Here is a 12,036-nt window from a genome sequence, read left to right as displayed (position 1 = left end):
CTCGCTCTCATGTCTCCAAAATCAAGGAAGTAGCAAATATTTACTTGAGCGTTTAAACTGCTGCCCGTTTGCACACAGCTTATATCAAAATTTAAATATACTCAGTTAACTTTAGAATTACTCGTTCAATGCAGCTCCAACAGAATCACTCACTGACTGTCGTTCACTTATTGAATTTACTGAACGGCAGCTCCGCCTTCAAATCTCCCCACTCCTCTCAGTCACACAGTCAATGACTGATTACTGAACGTAATAAATGTAATAAATGCAACAATTTGCAAACTGTAGCTTAATCCCACTAAATTCTCATTTTACTGACTCATAATTCTGATTCACTAAATGAGTCAGTGAACAACTCTTTTGAACAAATCACTTCACTGAACTGATTCTAATGAGTCAGTACACTGGAAAAAACTGCTTTTTTCATCATTACTCAGGATGTGACACTTTGCATTTTATCAATTTTTTAAACTGTACTTTTCTTCATTCAAGATACTTTTTTCCCAGGATGCAAAGCAACAAGATGCTATATGTATTTGTTGTTTGTAGCATGACAACAATCAAACATCGTGAACTCAGTCTGTAGCAAAGTTTAGTTTTCAGAAGGGGACAGATTTGCCTCCTTTCTGCTAAACTTTTGGTTTAAATGGAGATATAAATTGTTTAATTGTTAATTGTTTATCACTTAGAAATAACTGATATTAGCGCTGATAATTTCATTTCAAATTGTTGATCACGAACTGACAAATATGCAAAAGTGAGACGCTTTCAGGATCACTTATTAAGTCCTCAGAGAGCCTGTAAATGCATGACTGCGTGAGACCAGGAAAGGATCAGCAGAGAGACTGCAGTCACTGCTCCGTCCACAGGGGGCGCCAGAGTTCAGCGAAACTAAATTTTCCTTACAGGAACTTTAAATGCCAACCTTTATGTCACACAATTTGAAACATAAAAAAACAGGGAGACACAGAGGAGAAACAGAGGAATAAAAAAAGTGAATCAGAAACTCAGATCTGAGAAGAATAAAAAGAGATTCCTCTGATTTGAATATTTCATGAGTTGGAGTTGAAAGCAGGAATCCTTGAGGAGGAAGAAAGGAGACATTGTGCAGACTGTTTTATGAAAATGACCATTAAGGTCTGCTCAAACATTTCCCCGCAGCTCAATGAAGCACGGCGCTTCCCGCAGGTCTCAACCTCTGAGACTCTTCCTGCCCGAGGACGCTCATCTGCTCGACCTTTCAATGACCAGATTACACCGACTCAATTTAATGATACATTCACCAAATTTAAAGCCATCCAGGCTCGGCTTCACCCTGGGAACTGTTATCTAATTAAAAGACGATGATGCTGTCTCTCAGACTGCTCGGTGTCTTTTTTTAAGATGCTTCATTCCTGTAGAGAAAAATCAGCTTCAGCGCGGGGAGATAATCCGAGACAGCAAACATGAATCCTCTTTGCTGCACTTTGTTTTCCTCCGTGTCTTCCTGACATCCGCATTAAGAAACAGAAGACTGTGCCAAGAAATAATCCTTCAAAGACACATCTCTGTATAAACATTATTCATAACCGTGCCCTTAAATTTAGAGTTTCACTGCCAACACAAACAGCACGGGGGTCGGGACTCACGGTGTTTAGAAGTGAAACGACATGTTTTAACATTAACATTTTCAAAACCAAAGTCTGTCTAATGTCTGAAACTACATTTAAAATTCAACAACTCTTACAGTGAACGTCGTTATACAAAAGTTTTTAACATGGTGTGAAAATGTGAGAGTTCAAAGAGGCAAAAACTGGTGCATAAAGAAGAAGAAACCAGAATCGTTAGGGTCTAAATATGTTCTTTGCTGGTCAAAATAGTCTGACTATGCAAATCCAACCTGATAAAATCCAAATCCTGACCTTGCCATAAATCATCCTGACATATTGTCTAAATATCGCCCCCTAGTGGAGAACATTTTCCTTGGTCAGAAGCAGAGTGTGCTGACCCCTGAGGGACAGGTGAGGTTTGAGTTCATCAGTCTGTGATGATGGGACAAGGTTTGAGCTCACTTAATGAGGAAAAAATCGTTAACAGATGGGTCATTCGTGTGTTAATAAATATGTCAGTAATTGCTGATCTGTGTTGCCAACTTTTGCAATGTTCCCGCTTTTTTGGCGAGTTTTCCAGCCCCACTAGCTCCTCTTTTTCAAAAACGCATCTGATCCCACTCTGCTAAGGCCGCGGTCACACTAACCATCCAAACTGTGCTGTACTGTAGCGGGTATCACACACACACACGCACACACACCCACCAACGTCATTGTGCAGCCTATGCGTAAGTGCCTAAAGTTGCTGTTCATTGAGAATCCACTTGAGGCTGGCTGCAGAAAGTCTGGAAGTCACGTTCACACCCAGCCATAAAAACTGAGGTTTACGGCATTTAAAAGCATATTTACAGCTTGGTTCAAAGAACAACTTGGGTCTGAAACGTTGATTTCACTATCAGCACACTGTATGGTGAGTGATTTTTTCTCTATCTCAGTGGTTTAGAAGTTATCAGGATCATTTGATTGTCCAATCAGAGGCACTGCTCAGGTCACGTGACTGACAAGTGCCCTGTAGCTGCTCGAAGGGAAACTAGCAACCGGTGTCATACCAAATGTGGCTTGGCTTCATCCTAGGCTACATCCATGTTTTATACAGTCTATGGCTGAAACCCACCTCATGAATCATGCTCAAGCACGGCACACTTGTGGTCACACTGGCCGAACAAACTGGACTTTAGGTTTGAAGGTTAGGCACGGTACGGTTTGCCAGTGTGACCACGTCCTGAATGAGCAGCAGGTGCTGACGTGGGCCTTTCCCCATCCCAAACCACTCACAGGCCCCGTTTACATGACACTGTTTCATCCTAAAACTCTAAACACAGTGGAAAAAATCTGTGTTTACATGAAAACGCTGAGGGATTGAAAATGCTGTAGTAAGCATGCCAGGCCTGTAGGTGGCGCTATCACTGTCTTGTCCAGAAGCGGCTTTTGGTAGATCTCCACTGAAGTAGAGTTGAGCCGATCATCTGATTCAGCAGAATGAGCAGCACAAGCACAAGCCGGCGTTTCTCCTGAAAACGCCAGCTTACTGTTTACATGGCAACAGAGTCTGCAGCGTTTTAGAAAAATCCCACTCTGGAGGCTGTTTTCAAAAGTTAGGTCAGCTAAAAAGCAGTTTCCGTGTAAACCTGAAGCGCCCTTCACACCGCCGCGCGGTAACCGCCCCGAAAACCGCTTCTCTGCCAGCGGAAACCCCTGAAATGCAGAGCGTTTCCTGCCGCCGCGGCATTAGCATGGAGTAACAGGCGGCAGTGACGTAGAGGTGATTCGGCGAACGTCACAGCAGAGCCCACCCAAAAGTCCTTCACAACACTCCTTCCTCAAAAACACGTACCCCCTAGTAGTACCTTATAGTTTCTGTTTACTGTCTGTATTAGCTCCTCCATTGCTCGTTTTGCCCCGTGAAGCCTGCTATTTCCGGGTTTTCTTCTTCTTCCTTCGATGTGATTGACTGTTCCCAGGCGGCTGCCGCCAGAAAGTTCAACACGCTGGACTCCGGGCGGCAGGGGAAAATCTGTGCGCGTGGGCAGCAACCGCTTCTGGGTCCTACCGCCGCAGCCAAAACCGCTTGTCGTCTGCCGCCCGACCCTCATTATAAAATGACTGGAGGCGGCGCGTTGCTGAGCGGCGATGTAAAGCCGCCTTGAGGCTGAAACGCAGTAATACTTTTGTGTTTCATCCTGAAAGCGTTGTTGTGTAAACAGCCCCTTAGTCAGGTATTTTCAAAAAATGAACATCCCCCACTTTCATGTTAAGATCTTGTCAATATGTGACCATGCAAATCTGCCAATAAGTGCCGCTCAAAGCATGACAAACCCCGAATTTGGCAGCGTATCTCAGACGTGAAACAAGCCATCCAATCAGAATGAACCCCTATGAATCAGCTGTGACATTTGAGAACAAAAAACTTTGTTTTCAAAGTTTTCACTTGGGCCAGAGTTTTCAGAAAACATTGTTATTAGTGACGTAAAACTGCGGTTTGGTGTGGATTAGAGGACTAAATGTATAAAAGTACATGTGGTCATGGCTACAGGCGGACAACTCCTTCTCGAATCATCAACGCATGCATTATTCCTCCCTCCTACAACGTCCATGACAATCACATACAAACCAGGCGGCTTCTTGGACAGCCAATAGCTACTTTCCTCCTGAAAGAGTTCAGACACCCCCAGTTTAGAGTTTACAGTCAGGTTGTTTAAATATGTGCAGGGATTTTATGATGCAAAGACAGTGTGCACTTTGCAGTTTATCTGTTCAAGAAACAAACAAACAAACAAAGCAGCTCATGAACTCGTCCTGCTTCCGAGAAGAAACAGTTCCTGAGTGATAATCGTCTGCACTCATCTTTCCCTGAGTGATAGGATGAGAAACTCTGGGCTGTGAGTGGGCAGCAGATTCAAAGACAGACCCTGCAGCTCATTGAAAACATTATCATCTATTTTTGGATGTTTCCTCGTAGCACCAGAGCCACGGTTCAGCTCCACGACAGAACAATGTTGAGCTGGCTGCGCAGGAGCCAGATAAAGAGAGGTTCAGTGTCACGAGCAGCTGATTTATTTGTCCAGCCTCATGATTTATTAATGGTCTGCAGTCGAAACCCCCACAGCTGTGCACAAGTGCCTTCTGTCCCGTAACATTTCCATGCACTAATGCAATTTCACTTTATTTTACAACAAGCTAATGGAGTGGGGAGCCGGCTGCTGTGCAGAGTGGACAGGATGTCAGATCAGTGAGGAGTCAGAGGAGATGGACAGGAGGTTGAGACTCCTTATACTACATTGAGTGGGGTGTGAGGAAGGCAAATTGGCTTACTGGAATTATAATCTCAGCATCTAATTTAAAAAAAATCAAGAGTTTTGGCTTTTTGAAAACCTATATTTCCCTCTTTATAAAGTCTTTTTGTACACACATGAAGTTTTTAATGCCTAAGTCTCAGTTTCAGTGTTGTGTAACAGTAAAATAAGAGCACACACTGTTTGCATATGATCCAGTAGTTCCCTAAAGCAGCTGCTGAGCCTCTCACTCTCCTCTTTTTTATCGCTGTAGGTAGAAAGTGCAGAGCTGCAGAGCTGCAGTCTAACTACATGTTGTGTATGTTCCGCCTGAGCTCGGTCTGCTGCACGGAGCTGAATCATAGCTTTCTATAACAGGTGACAGTTTCACCACCTGAACTCTTCCTCCTCTCTGAGAGAAACAAACAGAGGAAGAAACAACAACAACAACACAGCGCTTTACTCACAGACACAGTCCCGGGTTCCTGATGTCATGTTCCCCAAAAATCAGCAACGCCGCGAGTATCCTCCAAGAAAAAGTTCAATTCATTCAAGCTCCGCGAAAAGCGCTCAGTGATCCTCTGCTGGTCTGATCCGGGTCCGCAGAGCCTCCGACTGAGAGACAGAGACAGAGGGAGACAGAGAGAAAGAGGGAGGAGGAGGAGAGGAGGAGGGGGGTGTAGTAGTATCGTGCGTAACGCTTCCCCTTTTTCTCTCTCGTCACAGAAAGTTAAACCCGGTATTAGAGATCACGGTGACATCTCACAGCGCAACACGTGAAAATAATTAAAGAGGGGTGTTGTGCTTTTTACTAGGCTGTATAAAGTCCTCTCAGATATCCCTGTAGTATCTTTACATGACTCACATGTCATTAAAAAAAATCGTTAAAAAATGATTAATTATTTAATCAATTAATTAATTGTTTAAAATAAAATAAAATAACAATATAATCATGATAATAACAACAACAACAATAATAATAATAATAAAATAATAATAATAATAATAATAATAATAATAATAATAATAATGGTAACGATAAATAACAGTAATAATAATAATAATAATAATAATAATAATAATAATAATAATAATAATAACAATAATAATAATAATAATAAAATAATAATAAAATAATAATAATAATAATAATAATAATAATATAATTCTCACACTTTTTTAAGCCCTCATTTCAGAATCAGAATCAAGTTTTATTGCCAAGTACATTTGCACATACAAGGAATTTGACTTGCTGTGTTGGTGCAACAGTTAATAAGAACAGAAAATAATACAGACAGTACACTCTGTAAAATAGAATATGGAAACGTTAAAATTAGGGATGTTTGACACCACTTTTTTTTCAGACCGATACCAGTACGAGTACTTTCTCTTGAGTACTCACCAATACCGAGTACTGATACCACTTTGTATTGATACATAAAATTTCAATTAACGGTGACAGATCATTTTGGAAAAAAGACAGCACAGTCACTCTGACATTAAGTCCAAATAAAACACAAACAACTGTCTCCAATTTTGTGACTTCTTTTCAATAAGTTAACAAAAGTGCAAAATAAAACTAACAATTGTCAGAGTTTTAGCCATTTAAGAATTTCTCTAAATAAACTGAAGTGCAAAATAAAACAGTTTAACTGTTAACTGTCCCTGGTTCATCCATGTGGTGAATAGGAGCTGAAACACATTTGCAATGGTGTCAAACCACAGCACTGTGGCACCAACTCCTGAAGAGGGGGACTACTTGACGCATGCTTTTTTTGCCTTGAGTATCAGCAGCTGGTATCGGCAGCCTTTGCGAGTACTAATACCTTGGCATAAGGCTGGTATCGGCCCGATACCTGATACCGATACCAGTACTCGCCCATTCCTAGCCAATATATAAAATATACAAAGATATAAAGAAAAGTAAAAATAAAAAAAATTTAGCCTTTGCTTTTAAAACAATGTCTCTTTAAGGCTTCCCATCTCCACAAACCCCCTTCCCTCTGATTGGCCAGCTCTCTCAGGGTCTGTTGGAGACAGAGCATGGGCATTTATTCATTTAATTATCTACACACTCATTTCTGCATCTATTAATAAATGTATTTATTTATTTCTTGTTCTGTCTTTTTTTTTTCTTCCCCATAGTCAACACACACAACAAAGTGCATATCTGATTTATTACCTGCGTATATATCTCTGTAGTAGGGACAGGTACCAAATTAGGTACTTTATTGGTACCGGATCCTTGTGACTGTGAGGGAGTGGAAGAGTAGGATATTTTCCATGCTGGACATGAACACAGCATTGTAAGGTTATATACTGAGAAATAAATGTGTTAAATTGAAAGACTTTGACATTTATTAACACATAAAAATACACAGAAGTACAGAAAACTGGTTTGGGCACTGGTTCTGTATCGTTTCCTGGTCTGTAGTGACTCATGACCCAGAGAGGAGAGGACGGTGGATGGAGCAGGAAACAGGGTGAGAGTGGGAAGTGACACCCAGGACAGAGACCACAGGCTGGATTAGAAACCCAGGTTCTCACACAAGAGCAAACCTCATGGAGCGCAACCATGTGTCCTTTGTTAAATTTATACATTAATTTATATAAGTACATTTGTGAATTCAACATCATTGTATATCTCTATTATTGCATTTCCACATTTATTCATTTGCGTATTTCTGTGTCCACTTTGTCTGAGGAGAAGTATACCTGTAAATGAGAAGGGCGTCCCTAACTCTAAACTTCACCAGGATTGGTTAAATAGAAGTGATCAGATCTATTATTACAGCCGGACTTGACTGTTACCGTCATGTTCTGCAGGGTCCAGATTGGGGATGCACCGATCCAGCCTTTCTGGTCCCGATACCTGGCCTTTGGGTATCGACTTTGATACCAATCCTAATTTAATTTCTAAAAATGTGTACATACGGAATTATTGAAGTTAATATTTATTTTAACTATAAGTGTTTAAATGTTTGACAGAAGTTTGTTAAAAAAAAAGCTTCAGGATTTACAGAAATTACAGTTTGATTGTAAAAATTTCGACCTTTTAGACTAAATCATAGTTTAGCCTTAGTGTCAAGTTTGGACCGATCCTTTCCCACTGATACCTGATCCCGCTTTGAGGGGCTGGATCAGCGCCGATCGGCGTCAGATTGGTACATCCCTAGTTCAGACGTCCCTCGTACCTTTTACCTCTCAGTTTTATTAAAGTTTGCCTGCGTTAGGGGTACAAAGTCAAAGAGCTATCCCTGTTCTTCAGAGTGTGTGAAAGAACTTGTGCTATTTTCAGAACAGAGTTTTTTAATCAGACAGACAGATTCAGGGATTTCTTCAACAAATGAACAAGTAGAGGTTTAAAAATCTGCACGTGCTCAGTCTGAACATCCAGCATTGGTACTTTATATCCACGATTAAGACAAGAGAAAGAATGATACCCCCTCTCTAACATTAAACTGCTCCCTCTTCCTGTGAACAGCCAGACGAGGTAAAAAACTACCTGATCCATCATCATAATGTAAACCTACAGCTGAAATGATCCACCTCACACATCAACATGTCTCCGTTTCACTCCTTTACTTTGTTTTCCCGTGTGATTTGTGCGGCTGACAGCAGAAAGCGATCAGTGTTTGTGTCTGTGTTAGCGTGGAAAGGTCAGCAGGCGCTCGGTGACAGAGCTCATCAGTCTGTGTGCAGCGGGGTGGCTGCAGAGCCGGCACTGTGCACCATCCTTAATTATAAAAAAAAGGATCAAGACTGTTTTAAGTTTTAAAAAAACTGCTTAAAGAGACAGCTGCTGTGGATTTACGGGGTATGGTGCACAGACTTTTATTAATGAAGCAGTTTCACAGCGCTCAGAGGGAGGTGGTTCATGCCCTTTGTGAGAAACGTCTTTCTAATTGCCATCTTTGTTTTAGTTTACCCTAAATGTTTATGCAGAGTGTGATGTATACGTCCTGCGCTGTGGGAGCTAAGCGCTGATCCGTCTCTGCTGACCTCTCTGTGTTTGTGAGCTTTGTTTACAGCCCGAGCAGCTGATTTTAGGTTTTTAAAGGAAGCCAGGCGCGTTGGTGTGAAACACCTCCCAGCAGTCAACTCATTACGTCCCATTAACAGACATTAAGACACCTTCCAGCTCATTTACTCTGAGGTTTGAAGGAGATTGAGCGGCTCAGAGCTGCTGAGTGATCCTGACTTAAAGTGGAGACTCCTGCTCTGAAGCCTTTCTTTAAATTCTCTTTGTTTAGCTGAGCCCACCGGTTTTCCTACGCTTGATGTCTCCCCATGCTGAAAAATGCTTCAAGATGAGCTGGAAACCTTTATGGCAGAAGATTGAGTGGGTATTTCCCACCAGGGCGTAATTACACTCTGAATATTTCACTGAATCTCAGCACATTAGACGAGCGTGGCTGGAAATGAAAGGGAAAGACTGGGAAACAGTTTTTACTTCAATTCCAAAGAGGGTTTTTTTTCTTTCCAAGGAGTAATTAACTTAATAATTATTTTTTCTGAACTTTAAATGCAGGAATAAAGAGTTTACCTGAGCTTTGATTCAACAAACAAGTGAAGTGAAGCTTTTCTCTTCTCAGCAGTAAGTGGAGACCACTTCAGGTTAATTATGTACAAACAACCATAAACATGTCTCCTGTGTTTACACCAACACAGACTGTTTATCCTGGAGGTCAGAGGTCATCAGCTGCATCTGTCTGAGGGCCAAACAGTTTTTTTCAGCAGACCCACCGAGGGCCAGACGCTTTCAAAAAAGAAATACATTAATGATGCTTTAATTTGATAAATTATCCTGTGCCTATACTACAGTTAGCCACCAGGGGGAGATTGTAATGTTTTGTTTTCATATATCATCAACCTATTAAAATAATGGCCTAAGTCCTTTTTTGGCGGCCATCTCTGTTAAATCGCTTAAATCTTAAGGGTAAATTCAGGAGGAGTCACAGCAGCAATCAAGAAAACAAAAGTAAGAAAGTGTATAGAAAGTGCAAAAAAAGCTCCATGAGAAAACAGTTGCTGACAGCTTGTCCATCATTGTCCAGTCAGCCAGCCTCCACCTCCACAGGGTCCAGGACTGAGCTTCTTCAGCAGTCTGTTCAGTCTCTGTCTCTTGGATCCTGTCTGCTCACAGCAGGTGAAGCTCTTCACATGTGGTGTTGGTGTCTGGTGTTAGCTTTGTTAGCAATGTCTGTGAATAGCATGATGCTACTCTGCCTTCTGGTATTCCCTCTATTGCTGGGTTAGCACAGCTAGCTTGTCCATCTTATTGGAGATAGATCTGACGTTCCCAATAACGATGGATGGAAGGACAGGTTGATGTCGTGGGTAGACATCAGGCCTTGCACCAGTTAGCATTGACATGCTACAGGCTTCTAACAGCTGAGTTCACATGTAAACAATGCAGCCATGGTTACATGTAGGATCTCCAGACAAACACAGGAGAAAAAATTATAAAAATATGACTGAAGACAAAACCAGTTTGGTGTCCATGGCCAACAAATAATGATCCACTCTACTCCAAATGCAAAGATGATGGTAAAGAGATGAAAAAATTACAAGAAACCAACAAAGAAGAGAGAGCTGCTCCAACAGGCAGCCACAACCAGCAGGACGGTGCCTAGATAAAATATAAATTATAAAGATGTAATAGATAATAGTTGCAGATAAAATTAAAAAAAATGTCACTTATCCAAGAGCGTTTTTATCTGCACTATTCTCCAAAAAAAATCTGCAGAGCAAAAAAATAAATAAATAATTGAAAGGTCAAACTGATTTTAGTGTATTTTGTTTCTGATGACAAAAGTTTTATTTATGAGATTTTGTTTTCAAAAAGGTCAAAAATACAGGACCACTGAAAAAAAAATCCCATTTTTTATTTCTATTTTTTCTGAAAAAAAAAATCAAAAACAAAAAAATTTTAGCTTATTTTATTTATTTATTTATTTATTTATTTTATTTTTTTAGTGGCCTTAATCCTCCGTACAAAACAGCACCATCCTTTTAAAAACCAATATAGATACACTGAACAAGTCAGGTCAAAACAACCAGCCCACAAAAACATCTTTTCTTAACGTTTCTAATCTGGGTGTTTAATTATGAAAAATAATGCTCTACTTCCTGTATTTAAGGGACAGTTTAGAAAGTTTAGAAAAGTTTTGGACTTTATCAAACTTTAACCTCCTGAGACCCCACGTCCCCAGGGGTCAACGAGGAAAATCTTGGGTGTCCTGGGAGGAAAACATCCTGATATGAGGACATAAATTTAGGATAAGACCAGGTTTAGGTTTTGCACCTTTAGATTTTACTGTTCCTAAATAGGGAAAATTAAAAACACATGAAATCACATGAAAACAGCTGCATCTCTGTGCACAGTCATGAAGAAAACCTCCTTTTGGAGCCTTTTACTCTCTGAGCGGTGAATGAGACTCTGTATCGTGCTCACTTCACTATGTTTCTGTCCACATGGATCCACCCCGCCCCCTGCAGCAGCTCTGTTGAGACAGGTGGAGTCTGCAGAACATCGCGCTCTCACAGACAGAGTCAGCACCACGCAGAGATGAAAGGAGGAGAAGCGTCTCTGCTGGGCTGATCGCTGTTTTTCTGATCAGAGGATGTCGTCTCTGAGTATCCAGCTCCACTTCTCCTCGCTTAGAAAATGGTTCATGTTTTAGCCGGATGGAGCTGCTTCATGTCTCAGCGAGACGAACAGACGTGATTAATCCATCACATCATGTTCAAACACATCCTGATCAGCTGATCTCTGAATAAAGAAGTCACCTGTGGCTCCTGTTTGTTTTAAAGAGGACCATAATTTGATTTTAATGTCCGTCTGTGTGGCTGTTGTAAACGTGATCTGTACCCAGGTCCGTCTCCTGATGCTGACCTAGCGGGTCCACCTTCTCAGTTACTCTGCTGAGCTTTTGTAACAGCAGCTAATGGAAACATACGTTCATGAAACGCTTTTTTTTCTGCCCCGCAGACAAACCGCCTTTCTCCAGCGACGCCCCATACATCAACACGCTGCTCGACGGGCCGTCTGCAGCAGCGCGGGCACCCTGCAGGTACGGAGAATAGACTGTTAGACACAATCTGCATTCCTGACCTTCTCCCAGAGCTCCTCTCTGACTTCTTCAGCTCTCTTTCCTTTTCTCAGCATGTTT

The 12,036-nt window shown here is 41.3% G+C and overlaps 1 protein-coding gene and 1 long non-coding RNA gene across 2 annotated transcripts in view; one reads left to right on the top strand and one right to left on the bottom strand.

Moving 5' to 3' along the window:
- Positions 1-5,460, bottom strand: part of gpr4 (G protein-coupled receptor 4) — a 65,964-nt gene extending 60,504 nt beyond the window's left edge. The window contains exon 1 of the mRNA XM_074679786.1: positions 5,329-5,460. The gene's annotated coding sequence lies outside the window, so the exon portion shown is untranslated. The remainder of the gene's footprint in view (positions 1-5,328) is intronic.
- The window catches only part of LOC141797477 (uncharacterized), an 83,714-nt gene extending 71,788 nt beyond the window's left edge, over positions 1-11,926 (top strand). Inside the window, exon 3 of the long non-coding RNA XR_012599080.1 lies at positions 11,856-11,926. This is a non-coding gene — a long non-coding RNA (uncharacterized LOC141797477). The remainder of the gene's footprint in view (positions 1-11,855) is intronic.
- Positions 11,927-12,036: the final 110 nt, after the last annotated feature.

This window comes from Halichoeres trimaculatus, unplaced genomic scaffold (assembly GCF_033239565.1).
Source record: "Halichoeres trimaculatus isolate MK-OKI-2021-1 unplaced genomic scaffold, fHalTri1.1 fHalTri1_scaffold_9, whole genome shotgun sequence".
NCBI classification, from domain to species: Eukaryota; Metazoa; Chordata; class Actinopteri; order Labriformes; family Labridae; genus Halichoeres; species Halichoeres trimaculatus.
Note: the sequence above shows the minus strand (reverse complement) of the source record. Positions and strands in the feature narration are given on the sequence as shown.